At 38.7% G+C, this 24,213-nt stretch overlaps 1 protein-coding gene across 1 annotated transcript in view; it reads left to right on the forward strand.

The window, feature by feature from the left end:
- The first annotated feature begins 7,287 nt into the window (after positions 1 to 7,287).
- The window catches only part of LOC101919649 (sodium channel protein type 2 subunit alpha-like), a 78,060-nt gene continuing 61,134 nt past the window's right edge, over positions 7,288 to 24,213 (forward strand). The window contains exon 1 of the mRNA XM_027782709.2: positions 7,288 to 7,387. The gene's annotated coding sequence lies outside the window, so the exon portion shown is untranslated. The remainder of the gene's footprint in view (positions 7,388 to 24,213) is intronic.

The following is a 24,213-nucleotide window of genomic DNA, read 5'->3' on the forward strand; positions in this document are numbered from 1 at the left end:
CAGTGACATCATCACAGACATCAGTAGTAATCGCACTAGACAGAGTAGCTAATACTTTTGTCAATACTGGCTCCCTATCAACAAAATTAGAAAACCTGACTTACTTTGGTAAAACAGAAGATAAAACAAAGGGGGCAGCGGATGTTCCTCTTGCTTGAAGATGTGTTAGCTAGACTCCATTGCTCCTGCTAGCAAGTCTGTCTTGATTAGATAAACCTATTTTACTAGACAATGCTAAAAATAGCTTTGTCATTCCGGTGACCTAATTACATTATTTTAACTTTTAGACTACGAGGAAATTTCAACAAAGTTGTTTTAGGAAAACAGTACAGAGCTAATGCGTGCTTTAAGTTAGATTTGCCTTATGAGCACCAAAATGACAATTGAGATAATTTAATAGCTTTGTCTGTCACAAAAGTCTCCATGGGGTTTTCTCCCCCCTAAAGCTTTAAGAAAGGCCTTTTTATTTTTTCACATTTTATTTTTTGTATAAAATTCAGCTGTTAGATAAGGGTGCCCTCTTATGGAGCTTGTGGGCACAGTCTTGTTAAAAGTACAAGATTTTATGTGCTTAGTAGACATGGTTTTCTTTACAAACCAACACAGTGGACTGTCAATAAACTACAGCAGGTGGATGCATAAAAAAACATGTCATTTAGGAAGCAGAGACTTTCTTTGAAATAAGCAATTCATTTATTCGTAGTATGCTTCTATGAAAATCTTTCTCTTTAGGGTAGTTTTGCCTTTGACTTCAACAATTGGACTTCTCTTTCAATCACAGATAGAAATTGTGCAAGCACAATTAAAACTGATGGACAGAAAAATTAGTCCAACTTTGGAGAAAAAAGATTTAAGAAATGTGAACACCTGGGGAAAGACTTGATTTAAATAAATGTTTTTTTTTAAAGCACCTAATCTCAGCTCACATTCATTTTCAATATTAATTTAATAACAATTATTTAGGGTTTAAGTCAGAATACATGTATACATTTCATATATGTAAGGTAGATTCACATTTAACTGTATTACTCTATATTTTCCAGTTGGAAACCAAGATAAATGCTTATAATGACATGATTGTGAAAGGGAGATTTAAGCAAAACATTTCATAAGTAGAAATATTTTCTTCTTTTCCTACTAAAAACTTATTTATTGTTAAAAATATATTTACTTGCTTTTTTTCTATTTAAAAGTGCTTTTAAATGGCAATTAAAATATATTATTATTTTTCAGCTATCCACAACTTTCCAATCTTTTATACTCCATCCTCACAGGTATAATGGAATATGCAGAAATGCAGTTTTTTTCACGTGGACATGTCAATATAATGTGACTGGAAAGATACATGCAAGATCCAAGTCATATTCAGGTGAGATTTGATGTTATAATGCAAGCCAAACTAACAAGTTATAATACAAAAAAAATGTATTAGTATTTCTATTATTATTCAGAATTAAACAGAATGGTTTAGATGTTAGTATGCTAATGAATTTCTTGTTAAAAGTTTACAAAAGGTTTAAACAGCTTGAAATGTAAAGCTGAAAGTATTGAACATTGCACGTAAGCTTATACCTTTTTAATATCTAAAGATCTACATAGCTGTCCAAGAGTAAAAGGAATTGCCTGAGGAGCTCTTTGAATCACTGATGTTTTATTTTTTGTTGCTTATCACTGTGTAGCACATTTTACCTTTTGTTTTACAGGAGGGGAAATAGGAAGCTGTAGCTGGAGTTACTCTAACAAATAAATGCAGCTCTAGTGAGAAAAACATTTGTAGAAAACCATTCTACTACGCCCACAGCTGAAAGAATTAGCAAACTGGAAGGGAGTAAAAATAATAGAACAAGTAATCTGGAACCTGGAAAACGCATGTAAGCAACTAGAGAACTGTCTGTTGAGCTTGACTGAAATAACTGACTGGTCTACCGGTATTTAAGATTACTGGTGATAATGGCTTTATTTCAGACAGAATGGGATCCAGATTTCAAATATCTGGCTAGATGCAAGTTATGACACTTCTAAAAAATACAATTTTCTATCCACTTCACCAGTTTTTGTATTTATAAAGAAGTGGCAAAAGGATGTGTTTCCAATGTAAAACTGATCATCACATGTTGCAAGAGTGAAGCAATCCAATGAGATTTTGCACTAAATCCTTAGTTTGCTCTCTGCAGCGTTGGCTCAGTCACTTATAGTGAGACACAAAAAAAGCCATACAAAAGGTGTTTTAGAAATACTGATCTTCTTTAAAACTCCTTATAGTCATCAGGAAGTTGAATTCAACCTTATATAAATGAATTGTGTTTGTGGATGATGATTCCACTAAAGCAGAAAAAAACTATGCAAGTCTTTAGTAAGACATAGGAGACTATTGCTGGTCAGCTGTTGAAAGAGGGTGAAAGGATAAAAGCAGTACATTAATTCCTTTAATTCAACTCACTGTCTTGAAGTAGTGTTTTCTGCATAGCCTCTGAGCTCAGTGAGACCTTTTAAGGTCCTGCTTCTAGGTTTCTTTGCATAGCAAGAAATTCATTTTTGCTTAAACTGAAATGGGTGCATTAGAGGACAAGTTTTAACTGCAGATTTTGACTGCTGTTACCTTATCCCGTATTTTTTTAAAGTCAGATAATTTCATATCCATATTCTAGTTCATCAGCACATTTTGAAAATCTTAATACCTCAGCAATAATAGTCCACTAGCTCTATGGCACAAGCCAATGGCAGATATACTATGGAAGAGCAGGGGAATCACAGAGCCAGCAACACGTTACCTTCTACAATTAATAAGCGGTTTGAAGCAACAGCATTTCAGAGTCAGCTGATGATAGTCCTGCAGTTCATGAGGCTGATGCAGCAGTGTCTCATGACACAGTATTTTTGGTTTTACTACTATTTGTTTATATACTGCATATTTTGCCATGTGTATTTTCTATGCTAATACTGACTCATGCTATCAAAAAACATCTTGCATTGAATTTGATATTGAATCCTTAGACCACTGTCATGGCAGAATGAGTTCACGCACATGACAGTTTTCCTGTAGAGTGCCATTTGAATGGCCTATCTTAAAACACATGAGGAGCTACAATAAAGAAAATCCAGGAGAACATACACAATATAATGCCAGAAAGGCACACCTAACTGGACAGTGTAAGTAGATGTCTGAGGGTACAATTTTTAAAGAAAAATTACAACTATTGAGTAAGAGGAAGGGAAAAATAATATGTTTGTCCTAGTTTCAGCTGGGATAGAGTTAATTTTCATCATAGTAGCTGGTGCAGCGCTGTGTTCTGGATTTGGTGTGAGAATATGTTGATAACATACCATGGTTTTAGTTGTTGCTAAGTAATGTTTGTACTAAGTCAGGGACTTTTCAGCTTCTTGGGCCCTGCCAGCAAGAGGGCTGGAGGTGCATGGGAAATTGGGAGGGGACACAGCCAGGACAGGTGACCCAAGCTAGCCCAAGAGGTATTCCATACCATGTGATGTCATTCTCAGTATATAAAGCTGGGGAAAGAAGGAGGAAGGGGGTTGATTTTCGGAGTGATGGCATTTGTCTTCCCAAGTAACTGTTACATGTGATGGATCCCAGCTTTCCTGGAGATGGTTGAACACCTGCCTGCCCATGGAAGCTGTGAATGAATTCCTTGGCTTGATTTGCTTATGTGTGTGGCTTTTGCTTTACCTATCAAATTGTCTTTATCTCAACCCACGAGTTTTCTCAGTTTTACTCTTCTGATTCTCTCCCGCATCCCGGGGGGAGACGACGACTGAGCAAGTGGCAGTGTGTTGCTTAGTTGTTGGCTGGTGTTAAACCATGACAACATTAAAAAAAAACCAAAAAAACAATGAAAAATTGCTTCTGACTGTTGGCAGGCATTGAGGAAGCTGCTAATCTTGGCTTACTGCAGAGACACCAGTGAAGCAGCTCCCAAGACAGCAATATTTCATGACTGACAGAAATAAGGATCGCTGGAGAAAAAAACAGAATCATTTTAATTTACATATATGTAATATTTGTGAGGAAGCCAGCACATTAATACAAGCATTGTGACTTTAACATGGCCCAATGCCAAGCTGGAAATATGATGCAAGAGGCTGGACTTTCTGAAGGTCAGTTATTCCCTGTCTCCTTGTTAATCATGTCCATGAATGGAAAGTTAGCACATTATATGGTATAATGTTATTTGGCAGGAAGCGTGGGCAGAGGGTAAGTCTGTTCTGTTCTTCAGGATGATATATTTCAAGTAAAAAAGTAGATAAAGAACTGAAGGACTAAACGGATCAAAAATTCTTTCTTAGCTTTTGGAGAAAAGATGCTGGTAACAAACTAGTGATTTCCATTCCATTAATACTTCCATTTGGCTCATTTATATCAAGATAGGTACTAGACATTTTTCTTCCAATATCTTTATATTCAGCATGTTTGTGTCCATACTTTACTTCTCTCATGGTATACCTAAAGTAAGCTGCAGCATTATCCTATACATGTTGCACATATGTATAGGATTAATGAGATTACTATGATCACAGTGTTTCTTCAGGCGGCAATGCAACTGTTAATAAATGTACTGATTATGAAGCTATATCCCCTTTGAACACTGAGTGGTGCTGCAATATTAATTATTGCAGGTCACTCTTCTCCCTTGGAAACAGGCTGCACCATCTGATAAACCCCATCACTTTTCACTTATTAATTAGCAATTACAGTTATGATCCTATTACTTGTATTAAACAGTAATGATGGCTTTATTATTATTTCGGGGCATGACTAAGACTGCATGAAAACAGGGACCAAATAAGTAAATTAGCTATAGTCTGTATTCATTGTCTATGCGACTCCAGCACTGAGTAATCCCAGTCTAGTAATGAATCCAGATCCCATTGGAGTAGATGTTATATAAACAGATGAAAAACGGCACAGCTGTATGAGGATGCTTTTGAGCGACCTGTTTCAATTTAATGTAAAAAAATTACTTATTTAATATTAATTTAGCACTCTGCGTCCCAAGGAAATCTATTAGTTGTATAATGCACAGTAATTTTTAAAAGCACTGTCGTTGTTAGCCAACTACACCATCATCATTACCTGGAATTTCACAGGCCTGTGTTGTCCCTAAGACAAACACAACTATTCCAGTAACACTGGATACTGAAATATTTCAGATTTCAACATACACAAGGCATTCAGAAAGCAAACGTACATCAGCACTGAAGTATCAAAATGATAAGGAAAAGAAAAAAATTGGAAACATCTTAGAAAAACATAGTAAAAAAAGGGGGGGGGAGACTCTTAGGAGTGCATTTCGAGATGGAAGGAGAAAAAATAAAAAGAAAATTGCCCCTACTCATGTGATCTCCTCCAGCGTAACATTCAACTTTAAATGCATACAGAAATCTAAAGAGTTTATTTGTAGTCACCAAAGTCAGATAACACTGTCTCCCGCTAAATTACAGCTTATTTGAATTGAATATATGTTGTTCCGAGAAACCAGACTGACACTATCAAATACTGTTACTATATTGCAGGAAGTGCCTTGTTTCTTTTTTTTTTTTTTAATTTATTTAAAATGAAGAGCAAACCAGGCACAATCAAGCAGCTGGTTTCTGGCAGACAGGACAATGTGGGTGCTGTTTCATGCAGGCTCTGTGTGGCTGGGGCTGGTACCAGATCTGACACCACTTGGGGAATTGGCCAAGTGTGCTACAGAAACATGTGACCTGCTACCTGTGCTGAAATGATAGAACTGAAGAGAAAAACACCCTCCGAGAACCTCTTCCTCCTTGTCATGGCATGCTGGTGCTGCATTAGGAAAAGTGACAGATTTTGGGCAAGCAAATGTGAGCACAGCACACAGACCACCTAAGAACAATTTGAAATTCATGATTGTGAAATTTGTTCAGGTACCTTTCATAGTTCTAAAGAAGGTGAAGGTTTCTTTCTAAAGATGAAGAAAACAATTGCATTTACTTAAACCATTATTCTGTTGTCACAAGTATATGCTGGATTTGCATGTTCTGACGTCCAGGCTATCCTATGTTTCCCTTCCCTGCTCTGAAGCAGCAGAGAATTCAAGGTATTTCCAGTGACTTTTCAAGGTCCTATGCTATGACCAGGGTCAAAAACTACAGATGTGATTAATTTCTACAGCCTTCTGTATCAACTAAGGTTCTAGGAACATCAGAATGGGGAATCAGTGCGGGCAATGCACCCAGGACACAGCAGGAGGCCTTCGGGAACGCAAAGCACTGATGGTGAAAGTGCCAGGGAGCCTAGGTGGGCTGGCGTTTCGATTTAGGGGCGAAGCATTTTAACTTACACATAGCTGTGGTTTTGTTGCGGCTAGCTACCCATAACGGGTTTAGGTACACATTGTAAAAAAAGAAACTCTACTGCTCTAGTGCCTAGTGCTCTTGGGGTGCCTGTTCGCACCGAAAATCCGTGCAGAATTTCTTTTGTCCCCACTCAGAAGCACGGAAGATGTTTTTCTTGTCCAAGCAAGATCTAACAAATCTGAGGCACCTCCTTCAGTAAAATAACACATAAAGCCCCTTGCACTGAGCTGCAGACTAGCTTATTTTTCATTGCTTGCTTTCCAAGCTTTCCAAGGGATCTTCAAAAGGTATTACAATTAGCCATCGGTAGAAAAAACGCACATACATATTTTCAAAAGCACATTAGGCAAATGCATAATGTCACTGCCTTTGGCGACAGCTCAAAGACACCAAGGAATGACTTCCACTCGGAAACCCATTTAGCACTGAACGTGAACGAAGAACAGCAGAAGTGGGCGGCTGTGAAGGACCACTCTGCCTTGGCGTTTGCGGGAAACGACCCACGGACGAGCGGGGAAGAGCCGCGTCCTACGCCCGCAAGCCGCCCGCCAGCGCAGCGGGAGCTGGCGGGGAGCTGCCTGCGGGGAGCGGCGCCCCCCGCCCAGGCTCCCCGCGCCCCTCGCGGTCGCCCCGGCCCGCAGCGCCCCACAGCCGTCGGGCCCCCGCGGGACAGCCAGGAGCGGCCACGGCCCGGCGGCAGCGGGCTGGCAGCCCGAAGGAGGGACGCTGTCCAGCCGGGGCATTTTTACCGGCCGCCCCCCCCCCGCGGCGCCCCCTGCGCGCCGCCTCCGCTCCCGACCCGCGGCCGAGCAGCCCGGCCCGCCCCGCCCCGCCGCGCCCCGCCCCGCCGCCGCGCCCTGCGGCCCCGCCCGGCCCGCGGCCTCCGCCAGGGGGCGCTGCTGCTGCTGCGGCGGGCGCGGCCGCTTCGCTGGCGGGGCCGGGCGAGGCTGACGGGGGCGGTGGCTGCGGCGGGGCGGTGCCGGCCCCAGCGGCTGGGAGGCGGCGGCCGCCCTGCAGCGCGGAGGCAGCACCTACCTGTGGCATGGGTGAAGTGAGTATTCGCTTTCCTCCGTCGTGTGCGTGGGGTTTTGCGCGGACTTTGCTCTTAGCTGCCGGTGGCGAGGCCCTCTGCCGCCTCCCCGCCCGGCAGGACGGCTGGAGCGCTGAGCAGCAGTAGGTAGTGTTCCCTTGTTTTTCTATCACTTTTCTCTTTCCCATCACCCTGGTACCTGGCTCCCTCTTTCCCTCTTTCCCTCTTTCCCTCTTTCCCTCTTTCCCTCTTTCCCTCTTTCCCTCTTTCCCTCTTTCCCTCTTTCCCCTCATGGGCATTAGCATCTGGGAGCCGTTTTACCAGCAAGACTCCGGTTCTCTTAGTCTCCTGCTTGTTAAATTCTTCCCCGTACATCCACCCAGGCAAGAAAATCCAGCTCACACCAAGCTGCCTCTGAGGTCCCACCTGGTGTCTCTGAGGCAACAAAGAAAACACGTTCTTCCTAATTTGCCGTGATAGTTTGCAGCCACAGAGGTGGAGCAGGGTGAGCTCTAGATGGAGGATTTTTCTCTGTGCCATCATGTCCCCTTGGTTGCTAAGCGCTGGTGACCACATCTGTGGAAAAATAGTAGAAGCACAGAGAGGGGAGGGAGGGAGCAACAGGAAAAGCTGGGAAGAGCAGCATGTTCTCAGCTTGGGCAGCCTCATCTGCTGGATATCTGTGTAGAAAATAAAGACCCAACACGTTAGTTGTTTTATGCACCTTATTACCTTAACTCTAAACTTCTTGCATCACATCTTGTACTCTGGGTAAAGTTACTTTGTTTATCTAACTTGGTTTGTTGTGACTTTTACTCCAAGAGTAGTAATTCAGAAAAGTGTGCTTCGTGCTTTCCACAGCAGTGGAAATCTTGGTAGGAAAGTGGAGGGGAGCAACCCTTATACAAACGTACATGGTCGATTTATGAAAAGTCATGCAGTGGGAAGTCTTTCATCAAGAAATTTAATTTTAGTGTGCTTTTCCCCTACTTATGTAAATTCAGGTTTTGCAGTTTAACTTGAGAAATCCAATCTATGTTTCTTTATTACCAAAGTATTGCATTGTTTCTGAAATATATTAAAAAGACTACTAGTTTGAGTGGAATGTGAAAAGCAAAATTAACTAGTGGTAGGGAAATTTTGATTTATTTTTTTTTCCCTTTGGTTGAACTTATTGAAGAGCTAATATATGCAATTATATGCAGAGTTAGCAACAGAAAAACAACCTACAAACTTAGTATTTTGTAAGATGAATTTTTGAAATGACATGTTTACCATTTGATGAGTAGTGCCACAGCACCATTAAGGTGTGAATTTTCACATGGAATGAAAAGCAGTTCTGGCACTGCCATTTTCATGTCAATAGTGTGTGTCTCAGGAAACATCTTCTGGCTTCTAACTGGATTGAAAATCACTTTTTTATTAAAATCTGATCATTTGCTGCGTCGTTCCTGCTGTTTGCCAAAGCCATTCTGTATGTTGGCTCTGTGAGAAACACAACAGCTCCTTGGATGGTACTGCTGGAAAAGGGTGTGTCAGGGTGGGAAGGCATTGCTCCGCTGTGTGCATCACACACCGAGGCTTGGGGTGGCCAGAGGTGTGCACAGGGTGCGGCAAGTTTGCCAAGGGCCAGGCTGGCCATCAGCCAGTCCAAGGGGTTTAATGTCATCTTCACCCACACTCCATCCCTGTCACCTGGAAGTGTTAGGGTTTCAAGAAGTTAGTTTCATCTAGGCTCTTGGGGTTTTTGTTTTCTTACATTTTTTTAAAAAATGCTGTGTTTTTTAAATGGTCTTCTAAAGGTGTACATAGACATTTACACCAATGCAGATCTGATGAAAATACAAGATGTGTGAAAATCTTAGACATTGATAGATACTTTTCTGTTGTTCCTAAGAGACAAAAAATCAGACATTGCCCTTGCATATTTAAAACGCTATTCAGTGTTTGCAGCTGAAGTTCAATGGAGAGAAATGGAAATGAGTGGAACAGATTGTTTATTGCTAAAATTACACACATTAAAAGAAACGCAAAGTGCAGGTAAATAGTGTGAGACATGAACCAATTCCCAGGCTTTTAAATATATTTTGTTAATCTAAGCTTTTATTACCAGCAGTACGATATTGATATGGATAGGTTTTGCCTTCAGTATTTATTTTAAAACTCACTTATCTTGTTTGAGGCAAAGACAAAGCTTTGAGGTAATGCTGAAAAGATAAATACTTTTTGTTTTGCTTCATATAAGCACATCTAATTTATTGTTAATACATGCTCATTACTAACAAGCAGTGATAGTATGTAGAGGACATTCCATCTTATTCCAGTCCAAGGAAACATACTGTTGTCCCTGTATCTAATCCTTCAAGTACGTATGTCCTCATTTAATTTTTGTATAGGGACACTGAGTTAGACGCCTCCTGCAGCATGTCCTCTGGGACTGTGTATGTGCATACAGTCCAGAACACATGGAGAGAAAACGGGTATAATTTAATCTTCAAAAAGACTTTTACCTCCTGTTGAAATAAATTGTAAGCTCAGCCCAGGACAAGGATGTATTTATCAGTAATAATCACAGATGTCAGGCTCCTTAGGGAGAGTTGAATCATTCTCAATGTTGAGTGGTTGTGCTGGTTGAAGCACTTGTGTTCAAAGCACATTGGTCTATTACCAGGGGAGATTTCCCATTAATGTCTTGTTCCTCTTGTTAAGGTTTTATGTCACTGTTAACTAGTTGATTTCCAGATAGGAGAGAAACCCTTTCTCACATTTCTAAATAGAGGTTGCATTTTCCTGTATGATGTAATAAGTTCCATTTAAATAATTTTCTTGAAGTCTTGGAAGAAATCCACTGTAGAAACTGAGTAGCAAAGCAGAAGTTTAAAAGCAAAATTAAACGATATTGCATGCATTAGTTGCATGTGGGAGGGGAACCACTACAGAAACTTGAATATATTTTCATATTTGTGCTGGTAAGTTTAATACAGTTATTTCCATAGAAGTTCAGTCAAGTTCTCTGTCAAGATTGGACTCTTTGTTTCAAAGTCACATCATGAAATTTTCTTGCCTGGAGTTCAACAAGTTAAGTAAGGGAAAACAACAGCGATGCTCCAGCAAGCCTCTTTGAGATGCATTTTTGTGACGTATTTGTGACTGCAAGATATGCAGTACCGTCAGAGTTTTTAACGTGTATAACCAGGTTAATCCATACAGTTAGAGACAGAGGAACACAGTTACAATATATCGTGTAGGTACAATATATTTATACTCTGCAGCCTTTTGTTGAAAAAACTTATGAGCTGCTACAAGTTTTACTGGATTTATTTGTCTGGTGCACTGGGTGTTGTAATTTTTTTTTCTTCGCCCAACTAGATAGTTGGTGGGGGAAGGGAAGGGTCATTATTCAGGACCTGAAATTACTGGATAGAGTACTTACAGTGTGGGTTGTTCTTGGATACATACAGGCCAGCTGAGGCAAGGAAGGAGAGAGTGGGGCTCTAAAAGCATTCACACTTACTGAGGTAAATAGTACGTGGAGGCACTGCTTAGGTAAACATGTCTAAAGAAAGAGCAGTGGGGATAAAGGAACTTCATGTTTGGAGTCATCTTATGTTAAGGGTGCCATGAAGGTGACTGCCTTCCTCACTAATCCATCAAAATTTGAAAGATCTTTATTTAAAATAGAGACCTCATGTTCAGGACAGTCAGAGGGATCTCATCCAGGAATAGAGCCCCTTACTGGGTAGGACACACAGATTTTCATGGTGTAATCTATTTTTTTCTTCTATCCTAGTAAAAATATAATTCCTTTTCTGTTACAGTATTTCTGTCTGGGGCCTTGGACTCCAGCGTTTGTGTAGGACAGTGGTGGTGATGGGTTGTGCTGAGCTTCTGTTGATCTCACAGTCTGTTTTAGAGGGTGTAAGATAGTAGCTTGTTTGACCTCTGCCTGCAGTCAGTCCTGTCACTGTTGGATTCAAAATTCTTAACACAGTCTGATTTCTTCTGTACCCTGTGCATGAGATTTCAAAGGGTGTAACTACACGACATAGTGGACCATTGTATTAGGTAATTTTAAGCTCTATAGTTTACACCACATTTAATAAGAAAAATTTATTAACTTCATATTTGTATTCAACAATAGATACTAATTCTCAAAAGATTATTTTCCTATTTGCAAGCAAACTGATGTATTTTTAAGAAGGATTTACTATGTTTTCCCACGTTAAAAAGAGTATACAGCTCTTTTTGTAAAAAGAGATTTCAACTTACTCTCAGGTTACTCACTTCATTAATAACATGACACTCAGTTTTAGGTGGGAAAAGGTATTTCAGAATTAGAGTGACACCTTGGAGGACTTATAAAGAATATATGAGTAAGTAAGAACAACAAGAATTGTTACACTTATTTACCTTTGTAATCTTAAAGGCGTGAATCTATGGTATGGCCTTCAAGTCATATATCAATTTTCAGTTCTCTTTTGTAAGATGAAGAAGTCACAGAGAAGACGTGATTTAAAGCTTTCAGGTTGTAGGTACTTGTGGTTAATACTTAATGATGTTTCAGAGAGGATATTTAATGATATTTTGTAACCGTTTCTGTGGCTTAAGAAAGAATATTTTGTTAATTAGATTTAATAAATTGAATCAAAGAAGAGTCCATTTGTCTGGAGTAGCAAATAACCATGATCACTTATTTCGTCTTTCTTTCCTTCACTCTCCTTCCGTCTCCCAACCCTTAGAGGCATATTTTATTTTCATCTTGTTGCATCTTTGTCCTTTCACTGAATTCACGCAGAGCTCTTTCCTTCCAGGCAGTGATGATGTACTACTTCATGGATGACGAAAAGACGTAAAATAATGACTTCCAGAGGCTTTGCTGCACTAAGTAAACAGATTGGATTTGTGATGATCAACACTTATAAGAAAAATTATCTGCATTTATTTTGTTTCTAAATAATCACAGTGGTTTTCTATTTAGGAATAAGACACATACTTTTCTCATAAAATGCGTATACCAATATATCTGAGATAATAATTTAGAGAAGCTTAAAGGCCTGAAATAGACTGGTGAGGCACTACGAAACTAAGGGTGTCTCTTGCTTTCTCCTGTAGAAAGTTGATTCAGTTCCCAACAAAGTCTTCATACTTTTGCTTTCTGTGAAGTTTTATCTGTTGTGAAAAGAGAGTACAGAAATTATCATAGCTTTGTGGGTTTCCACATTTTTTTTGTGGATTCAAAAATTTTCCTGTATTTCAGTAAATTATACATGTCCTGCTGCAAAATGCTAGACTTGATTTTTGTGGATTTCTTTTGAGTTGGACACAGGGCCAAATGGACCAGTGGCACACAAGATTCAAACAATTACCTAATTATTTCAAGGCATGCAGAGGGTGAGAGAGTGTTTCTGTTAATCTAAAAAAAACTATTTGACAGCTCTAAGTTGACAAATCATAGGAAATTAAAATTAAATAGTACTGCATGGATATGCTGAACAATTATAATTGTGCTGAGGGACATAGATAAAGAGTAGGGTGTTCTGTACTGAAACCAAAGCCACTCTGCTCTAGAAATGAATGTCAGGTTCTTAGACTGTAAAGTGTTTTTTAGGGTTTGTGTTTCAGGGGTGTGGTTTTTTGTGATTTGGGTTTTTTTATGGGTTTGTTGTTTGTTTTGATGGGATTTTTTTTGGAAATTTTTTTTTTTCCACAGCCTCCATACCATTAGCTTTCACTGTAAGAAAAAAGTAGATAATTGAATTTCTAGTTCTTGAGGGAGTGACGACTTTTTTTTTAGAGAAATAGTTGACAGTGTGGCAGCTGAATCACAGAGGCAGATAAACCAGAAGGCCAATAGCATCAAGCATTTTTAAGCCTCAGAACATCAACTCCCATTCTTTGAAGCAAATGCCATAATTTCTAGGGCCAAATAGGTGTATTGTATGTTTGAGGGTAGCACTGGTGTCTTTTTCTTTTTCTCAAGCTTTTATATTGTTAAAACATTTACGTTAAAACTCTAGAAGTGGGACACTGGCGTCTGAAAAGGACAGTACTTGCTACTCCAATTGTTCTTTTCAAGGATTCTAGTCCAGCTCAAATGGAAATAATAAATAAGGATGGTCTTTAAATTCTTCTGTTTAGAATCTGCCCCTGGTCAGTCAGGTTGAAGGCAATGTTCCTCCCATCTTTGGATGAATGTGTCAAAAGATAGTAGCTTGGTGCTTTGTAAGTAATTTAAGAAATGTAAATGTGCTTACCAGCAAACCGTGTTTTTCATGGTTTTGCATTGTGGGGATTTGTGTTCATAGGTATCTTTTAGAAGGAGGTGGGTGTTTAATGTGGGGGATTGAAGAAGCCACTGGTAACTGATTTTCCAAAAGTGGTATTGGTTTAGTACCATTCTTCTAGGGGTTTTTTATGCAGTGTGAATTTTCTCATTCTTTCCCAAAAATGGTATTATGATGTTTGTATCCGTTCTTTACTCTTAGAAAGTTTTGCGTGAAATGGAAGATTCTCATGAGTTGCGTTTGGTTTTTTTTCTTAAGCTCATAGAGCTGTTTTTTCTGCTAAGCTATAAAATACACAAATAAAATGAAAGGCATACACTCCCACCTCATCTGGAGTTCTAGGAGATGCAAGGAAGTGAGGGGGAAGGAATGCAGGCATAGACTAATAGGCTATTCCCTTCTCCTGATGAATACTTGATTAAATTATTTATTCCTACTGTATGAGTGGGAGGAAGGAACAGAACATTTTGAAGCTGAGTGTCATTCCACAGTGATGATAAAGTACAGTGGCTCTGGTGGTATGGTCTGAAACATGTTTTCTTTTTGCCTGAAAAAGAAGATGGTGGTGAATTAAATAAAAAAGGGGAAATTACTTTTTAAAACCAACTGCTGCACTTTATATAGGGCTTTTTTAATAAATCTTTTCTGTGAATGTCTTACAATTCTGATCTAATTATATTGTGCTTGTGCAAGACAATCACTGCTTTCTGCAGCGACGTAGCACTTTGGGGCAAAGACTCCCTTGTTTCTAGGAATCTATAGAGTACTGCATGTGTATGAAGAAAACTCATGTGCCTACATCAAGGAACAACAGATTAGTCCATGTGCCAAACTACACTTTGTTGTTTTTTTTTTTTATTTGGTTGGGTTTTTTTAACATGGCCATCTAAAAAAATTACTTCAATCCACGAGGGCAGCAGGGAAATGTGGGGTTGAGTTTTGGCACTTTTTGTGCTGAAATTGACACCATTATTGTCTTCCACACACAAGAGTTATAAGCTTCCATATGAATTCAGCAGTGGTAGTCAATACGGGAAGCTTTAGCCTATAATACAATACTTTGATGTCAAGATGCATGATACTGTGTTGCTGAAACTTTTGAAGTGTATGTTTGAAATCTTCACGAGTTTGTAAAAGCTGTTTATAATAAAAGGATTTTATTTTAAGGGTATTTCACATCAGCAAAGCATATTATGATGATTTCTAATAGTTTCCTTTAAATTTCATGTTTGAATCCACCCAAGAGCTTTTGTTTATACGCAGTTTACCCTCAGCCCTCTCAGCTTTGATGTAGAGGTTGGGGAGGAGATACGGCCTCTCAAGCCTTTCTCATTCCTTGGAATGCCACAAAAAAAGCCTTCAAAGTGCTTGTTTTACTCCACATTTACTCCAGATTTTATAGTGAGACCCTTTCAATTCAGTTGCATATTTGCTTTAGGGCGATTCCAGAACCTCCCTTAAAACAATGAAATTATATGATGAATGAATTTGAGAATCATGGAATGGGCTACCTGTTACCTTACCAGTGCTTCTTTACCTGTAATATCACTTTACGCTCCTCTAAATCATCAGGTTTTTAAGGCATGTTGTGATACAGCCTTCTTTTTCAGTTGCCAATCTGAGTTGGAAGAATTGGTGGAATGTCTGTCCCCTGTGTGCTTAAGGGTACTTTTAGTTGCTGTAGGTATATTTTCAGAGATCTGCTTCTAGGTCGCCCATATTCATCTGCTGCTTTGTGCTGCAAAGTAAATTATTAACAGGTATTATTTCTGGAAGTATTCCTAACGGTTCTAGATTTGATAACGAATAAACACCGGTAACTATCAGGGAAATCAGTTTGGCACAGCAAACTGTGCTTATCATGCTGTATTAATAAAAGTGGGACTCTGTGAAGTGCTTTTACATGTGTGAGGTGGGGCCTGTAATGATCAGAAGGCTATTTACCTCTCTGTATTGGAGACAGGGACATCATTCAGGCAGGGGCATCTTTCACTGGATCAGGTTGCTCAAACCCCATCCAGCCTGACTTGTTGAGCCACGCCACGTGCCCAGGTGGGCTTTCAGAAGGGTTGGGAGTCACTGGGTTCAAGGCAGGGGAAACTGGCAATTCCAAGCCAGTAGATGGGTCTCTGATTTACAAATAGGTATTATTGGCAGGCACATTTCTATGGTTTTTTTCGTTTACCAAGTGGCACACCCTGATAATACAGCGTGACCTTGGCAGATAATTATTTTTTGTTAATGTAGTCATGAAGCTCATACAATGATTGCAAACATTTTTAATATTTCACAGTTTATCAAAAGCTCATTCAGTAAAACTATCAATGTAGTCCCCTTAGTCTTAATCATTGAATTTTTGAGCATGTTTAGGAAAATATGGATATTTGTCATACTAGTATGAGGTGAAAAAAAATATTCTTTATAATTCTTTATATGTTGTCAATGACCACAAGAGTGGACTGCACCAGAACATTTATCTTTGTCTACAGATTATAATTAAATAGCTCATAGAAGCTGATCCTTTTCACACTGATCTTCAAGGATCTGTTCTACTGAATTGCTGAAAGTTGTTTCTCATTGCACATAGCAGTAACATCCTTTAAACTGGACTCTGATTCAGATAAATTGGTTCCAGAATGTGCTTCCTTGGTTTGATTCTAATATTATCAATAGTAATGCTTCATTAGTAACTATCAATATTTAAATATTTTTCAACAAACCAATGTGGTATAGTGTTTTACTGTCGCCTCTTATTCATGTATCAGCTGGCAATCAGTATTAGCCTGCGCAACCTTGATTTTGAAAATAAATTTAAATGTGAAGGACAAAACATTTTCAATGGAAAGAAAATGATGATAAAATTGAATTACTATTTCAGATCTGCATTTCTTTTTTCATTCAGCAGATTTTGTTTTCTTTTAGAGGATACTGCATAGCTGTTTATTTGTTCATAGTTTCCCCTGCAGGTGCAAGGGTAGCATTAAACTTTGGGGTTTTGTTTAAGAATAACTTAATCTAATCCAGTTAATGTTTTTTTGTCTATAATTCTTGTTTACACAGTCGAGAATAGGAGTAATTTTTCAAAAGCACGTGAATAAGAAAAGTATATGAAAACACGAGAGATGGGTTTCCAGCTGTCCTCTAGAGTCTTCAGTGATGTGGGGTTTGTATGGTTTTGTGCAAGTTGAGAAAGGTGTCTTGTTGTATTCTTGCCAACTGGATTTACTGTCAGATAAATTTTAATCAGAGCTGCCTCACAATATAAAGCCAAGTAAAATAGAAAGCCAGGAAGAAAAAGGGATGAGGGAGGACAAATACTTCACAACATATAAAAGCTTTTGGATCCAAGCCCCAGAGAAAACTACTGCCAAAGCTTCCTTGAAGTTCCATTGTTGTTCTGATGGCTTACCATCACATGAATGTCTGAAAATGACTGATAAAGACTAAGAGAATTAATATTGTTTACAGAAGAAACTCAGTGGTCATGGGGAAAAATTTTCTTTTCAAAGGAATTACATCCCGGAACAAAACTGAGCAAAACAGATGGAGTATAACAAATGCAGGGTTTATTTGATTGTGAGAGACACGTGTGGTTATCATCCTTGTCTCACCATGACATTTTCTAGTCCTTCAAATGCAAGCAACCTGTTTTCCAAGTTTCTTTCAACACCTTTTTTCCCCTTTGTATTTTACTTGTGGTAGAAAGGAATTCTGTAGTGAACTAGGTTCCACTGTTGGAAAGTGTAGGAAAACCAAAGGAAATGCTTCCTATCTCTTTCCTTCAGCCACTGGCATAATAGTGGAAATAGTTTTGTTAACATTTGGGTTAAAAACAGTGATGATGGGGGTGCCTGTTTTTTCTTTTTTTTTTTGCAATAAATTTGGCATGAGGAAAAAAGTTATCAGTGCTTCCTCTCAGTCCATTTTGTCCACTTTAACTGCTCTGTTTTTAATCTGTTACGAGGTTCTGCATGTTCCTGTGTTGCTGTTTAGCTAACATACATATATTTTCTGCTTCAGTTGGAGACATTTCTTTGACTCTCTAACACATTTTGATTTCTCTGTTCCCTCCTGGCACCTTTGCTTAATGGGCTTTCCTGTGGATATTCCATAGCTAGTGTCAAAGAGAAGGCACAATTCTTACATTAGCATCTTTAGTTTTAAAAGTAGCATTTTTTGTAAACTCATAGAAATGTACACAAATGCAAGTGAATCTTTAATTTTTCTGTGCTGTATTAATTGAATTGGTTAGGACATAATATGCAGATTACAGGATTCATTCCTTTATACTTACTATATTTTTGTTTGCAGATCCTACTGCTTTTTGACAGTTACATTCAACTGCAGTTTTACTGTGATTTTTTTTTTTTAATATTTATACCATCGATAATAGTAAAATACTTTAGAAAGAAGAAGAAATAATCTAAATCTGAGGTTAATCAACTGTTCCAGCTTGATACAAATTTTTAGTAAAGTCCAAGGCTGTGTTCCATAGATTTTGATTCAAAATACTAATTTAAATTAGAACTAAAAAAATCCTGTTACAATATTACAAATAGTTATTCCATGTATTCCATTTTGTCCTATATTTTAGGCTTTTAAAAAAGTTACTTGGCTTAATAACCTGCTAATTCAGAGTTGGTAATTAGTTTCCAGGCTTGGTCTGTTGCAGATTCCTGCTTCTTGTATGTCAATTAATGTTCCTATATATCTGTGAATATCTGTTTTCTTGTTAAACTATGGAAGCACTTTCATTTTCTATTTAAGAAATTACATAATTGATTACTTACTAATTTATAACTGAGGCCAGGTGGCAGTTTCTGGACAAAAATCTAGCTGCCAATTTTATCTTGGAATGAACTATCTAAATACCTCACTTAGGTCTAAATGTCTCCTGCATTTGGGTCACAACAACCCCACGCAGCAGTTTGGGCTTGGGGAAGAGCAGCTGGAAAGCTGCCTGGTGGAAAGGGACCTGGGGGTGCTGGTTGACAGCTGGCTGAACATGAGCCAGCAGTGTGCCCAGGTGGCCAAGGCGGCCAAGAGCATCCTGGCTTGTATCAGAAACAGTGTGGCCAGCGGGGCAAAGGAAGTGATTGTCCCCTTGTACTTGGCACTGGTGAGGCTGCACCTCAATTCCCATGTTCAGTTTTGGGCCCCTCGCTACAAGAGGGACGCTGAGCTGCTGGAGCGTGTCCAGAGAAGGGCAGCGGAGCTGGTGAAGGGGCTGGAGCACGTGTCTTGTGAGGAGCAGCTGAAGGGAACTGGGGCTGTTTAGCCTGGAGAGGAGAAAGCTCAGGGGGGACCTTATTGCTCTGCATCTGCCTGAAAGGGGGTTGTAGGCAGGGTGCGGGTCAGTCTCTTCTCCCAGGTAACAAGTGACAGGACAAGAGGAAACAGCCTCAAGTTGTGCCAGGGGAGGTTTAGCTTGGATATTAGGAAAAATTTCTTTGCTGAAAGGATGGTCAAGCATTGGAACAGGCTTCCTAGGGAGATGGTGGAATCACCATCCCTGGAGGCATTGAAAAAAAATGTAGGTGTGGTACTTAGGGACATGGTTTAGTGATGGACTTGGCAGTCTTGGGTTAATGGTTGGACTTGATATCTTAGAGGTCTTTTTCCAGCTTAAATGATTCTATGATTCTATGATAATGTTCTTTTACCATTGTCACAAAAATCTCAGAAACTTTAAAGCCTAGGTTGTGTTAAGGCTTAAATGTGAATTAAAAATTTTTAACTGTGGCCAAAACAAGATCTTTTTATTAACAGATTAGCAGGCACATCTGTGTTTGTCTAATGCTCTTACTATTGGGCGGTTTTGGTATGAACTGCTTTACAAGCTTAGGAAATGAATAATACTTGTATTTCCTTGTTTCATAAATACATAGAATCATACATCTACTCATGCCTGTTTATTTAGGGGTGCACTTTATATAAACGGACTTTATACTACCTTAGTGGGTGAAGGGAAAGAAAAAGGGTAATTGAGATTGCCAGATAAGGGAGGTTTTCTAAGATCCCATGTTGTCCAGATTCTGCAGGTTTTGGTGGCAATCACTGTTCTGTTCCCCTAACTCAGGTGCCTCCAGGAGGGATGTAGGGAAAATAGGCATCTTCGATAGTAATCCATCCAGCTCCTGCATTCGGGCTTTACTTAGGGATCACAGCTATTAAGGCACTCCTCTCTGAAGAACTGAATATGGAACTGTTGAAGTAGGCTATGTTCGGTTGTTCTTTTTTAGTGCAGATTCAAATATTTAGAAAGTCAAGTTTTCTGTGTAGGGATGGGATGCAGTATGAATAGTGGCGTTAGTGTCACTCCAAAATGTCTTGTTACTGTGGACAGAAGTTTTAGCTGGGAGTAGGTTAGCAAGACTTCGTCATGAAAATTGTTTCTCTTACATGTCTGCTTTGGTCTTTATCTCCTGTGACTTCCCGTCATGGTTTGTAAGTATTTTAGCATATTTTCTCATTCCTTCTCATGCTCTCATGTTCACTGGGAAGTATATAGTGAACTTTGCCGATGTGGTTGACAGCCTCAGTATTTCTTGTAGCAGCACAGCACTGCATTTTAGACTGTTGAACTGAAAGGATTAATTGGTATTGAACTCTCAATTTTAAAGGCTTATTCTGCTTCTGTGGCTTTTTAATGGATGCCATGAGTAAACAGTTTTTTTCTGATATGTATAAAAATTCGATAATATACTGGAGGTGCTAAATCCTTTTTGCATCTGACAGGTGAACCTTTTCAAGAACTTCCTGCCATATATCTCTGCAATGATGGATGCTGATGCAATTTTCCATTTTCAGGGTGTTTCCACAAAGACATTGAATGGATTTGGAAATTTTGCTTCTGTATCACTCTAACCAGAGCCAGGTTTTACTGATCACCCCCAGCCTGCATCCATTTGCAGAACAGCAGCTGAGCCTCACTAAGAAATTAGACAGGCACAAAAAGTAGACTCAGATTACACTAATGAGCCCATTAAATGAGGCATAGGGAGCCTGTCTGGCCAGAATGAGGAATTGAAAGAGGTCTGGCTGTACTCCTTGCTTTATGTCTTTTACATTCAGTAGCCAGTTTTCACCTTCTGTATATTTACTTGGGGGTGGGGGGAGGTAGTTGCTTTTCTGTATTCTCATTTGCAAAAAGAAAAAAAATACCTTATTCTTTTCCAGTGTTTGTGGGAGAAAACCTGATGCAATTGGTGTTTGCAAGCTATAAAGCTCATGACAAAGCACTAACAAAGCACATTTGCATTCTAAAATCTTTCAAATTTTGTGTCTGTTCAGTTATGCTCTCTGACGATTTTACAGAACTCATTTACTACATGGAAAATCCAAGTGCAACAAAACTACTGATTTTTAAAATAATAATTAGAAACACCTAAAAAAAATCCCATTGCATTTATTATGCCATAATAATGTTATCTATAACAGCAAATAAACTTAAAGGTTGCTTCAGGATTGTAGTAGTTTTCAGTTAATGGAAGAATGTATTTTGTATTATAGGCAGACATTTGCTTTGCAGCTGTGGCCTAAAGGAAGCGATAATGTTTTGAGCTTTCAGATTGATAAAAACCAGGGTCTGTGTACATTTTAAGAATTTGAGAATGTTATTTTTTACTGTTTCAAATCCAGTGAAACATAGGTTTGGGTTCTACAGTATATTATTAACTTGTATCTTGTTAGGTTTTGTTACATTTTCTCTGTTGTTTTGTTTTTAATTATTATTATTCAAGATACTTTCCTAATATAAAAAGTTTTCTGTTTTTTAAACCTTGATTTGAGGTAGCTTAAAGAAGTCATTCTCTTTCAGTTCTTAATTCGTTTTTGCTTTTCAGGAGGGAAGCTTCCAGCTGCGGTTTCTTGTGTGCTGAGTTGGTTTGACATTATTTATTGCTGTTGCTTTGCAGTGGTGACTTGTGTTAGTGATGGCTCATACTTAAGCAGAAAAATAGAAAGGAGGGTTTGATAACAGACCAGCACAAACCTGCAGCAAATATTCCAGAGCTCCACCTGGTAGAACACAAGCCAGAAGGCTGAAGGGGCAGATGATGCTGAGGGCTAATAAAGAGCTGGTAAAAGAAGCCTGGGCTTGTATGAGGAGTAGGTTAGAGTGTGGTGGGTGAATTCACTAGGGCACCTTGAGAGAGCCTGGAAAGACCCAGTGGAGGAGCATGGGGAAGCAACCTGAAACAGACCCCTTGAACTTACTGAGTTCCTAGTGTAGGTGATGTAAGTAACTTTAGCCTCGTTTTGAGCTGGAGTTTGGACTATCTGACTTCCAAAGGTGCCTCCCAAACTATTTTTTCCCCCTGATTTCTGTAATTTTATTTTACATAACTGGTTATAAATACAATACCAAAAAAACCCCAGAAATTGACTTTTTTTTTTTTTTTCCTCTAGCTGCAGTTGAAATAAACTAAATCTCTACTTCAGACATGGCATACATGTTCCTTGTCTGGAAAAGCCAAATACAATTATTTTCTTCTAACTTTCATGAAATTGATCATAATTCACAATAATACTTTCTGCTTTAATGAAAGTTTCATTGATGTAAAGATGGTGTTGGTACAGTCAGTCAGAGGGACTGACTTTTTTTTTACATTGACTTTAATCTGATAGAGGTAAGTCATTCAAGATAATTTTATTTTTAAATCAGTTTTACAGTAGTTATTGCAACGATCATAACAAAACTGAACCATGTAACAGTCTAAAGTCTAAAAAACTTACAGCAAGTGCTACACTTGCCTAAGTTGAAATAAAACATTTGGAATATTTCTGCAATGTCTGAGTAGCATGTACAAACTTAGAATTATTTACATGGAGCATTGTGATCTACGTGGCTCAACAGATGACTGATTTCATGCTTGTAGGAGCCAAATTAATGAAAAATCCCATGTACGTGGATGTGTGCAGTTTCTTTGCTGTGTGCAGTGCTTATGAACTTTGTAATATTGTGTACATGTAATTTATTTAATACTGAATTAATAATTCATTAATACTAAATTATGAGGTTTGAACAAATTGTGGAGCAGTTGTGATTTGCTGCTGAGGCAGTTTCGATAGTTAAATGAACATCGAGGGTATATTTTAATAGATCAACAGTGGATTCACTGTGAACATTCCGGCACCTAGCTATACAAAGGTAAAAGAAACTCTCAATTTCTTTCCTTCCTCCTAGCCCTAAATCCTTTAACTTGCAGTGAAAATATCTTTAAAGGGAGGATTCTCTATTTGTTTTTCTGAGAGAAAACTGAATCTGAAGTCATTGTTGGGTGGTATAATCTTTCTGTCAAAAGCTTGGCACATTTTTTTTTTCAGTAAATGTTTTTTGTATTTTGTAGCTGTGACTGATTCCAAGAATTATCCTTCTTCCTAAAAAACCTGCTGAATTTCACAAAATCCAGTGAGTTGCCTTCAAAAATCCAGAGGTTCATCTTGGTGTATCCTAGTAACTACTGACAGCAGTTCTGTCAGACATGGGGGTTCCCTCGGGCCAATGCAGAGGCTCAGCCATACACCCTCAAGAATTCTTTCTATGGAATAAGTAATTAATCTGAAATATTTTGCTTCTATTCCAGCTCTTCCTGTGTAATGTCTTGTTATCTAATGACTGATAAGAATTGACCAATCAGCAAATGTAGATTGTCTTCCAGGGCTATGGACAGAGCTCTGTAGGTATTAGTATGGTGATAGTACACTGCTAGCAATGTGAGGAGTGTGTTTTATAAACAAAACCAAGAAAAGCCGTATTGTCATTTTAGTCGACTCTGTGGACCCAAATAAATTTTTGATGATTATTGGAAAAATATATTTGACCATAAGAGGACATGGCTGTTAGCAGTACAACTGTATAACAAGGAAAAACTAAAGTTTATCAACAAAATAGGTTGTTGAAAACTTAGCCTATGTTTGATGTAATGGTCTTGCCAGGCTTTAGTTAGACTAGTGTATCATATGAATTAACTTGAAATGCCCCTTTTTTTAAAGGAGTCAATGTAGATAATAGAGGTAGGTTCACCTCTGTCCACTCACTACGATGTTTGCTGACATAATGTGCAGTGGGACCTAACTCCTCCTCCTAAATTTACTTAATGTTGAGTTTCTTACTCTCGAGGAGACTCATTTAGGAGTTCAAGTAATTTAAACATTTTAGGTAGGTCGTATATTTGCTTAGAAAGATAACTAATTCCTTGCTTGCTTGCATTACATAGATACTGGAGGTATCTATTACATAGATACTGGAGCTGCTGGAGGTAAGAAATTCTGTTTGGGCCTCTCAAGGAAAGCAGAGTATGGGTAATCTGAAGAAGTGACCTGTTTCAGGGGAAATAATATCTGTAAGTGGGAAGTCACAAACCTCTTGTGTAATAATAGTTTGGATGCAGCAATCATTAGCTTTGTTATTTCGGATACTGCTGTTTGTAGATACCTTCCCTAGAACTAAAGCTCTCAATGAAGTGGAGGTATTTCAGAACTGTGGTTTGGGTGACCGGTTGACTTTGGCTGCAGTATAACACTGGGTTTCTCTATGTGACTTTGTTAAAGATGATAATT

The sequence above is a fragment of the Falco peregrinus genome, chromosome 8, assembly GCF_023634155.1.
Source record: "Falco peregrinus isolate bFalPer1 chromosome 8, bFalPer1.pri, whole genome shotgun sequence".
Lineage (NCBI taxonomy): Eukaryota > Metazoa > Chordata > Aves > Falconiformes > Falconidae > Falco > Falco peregrinus.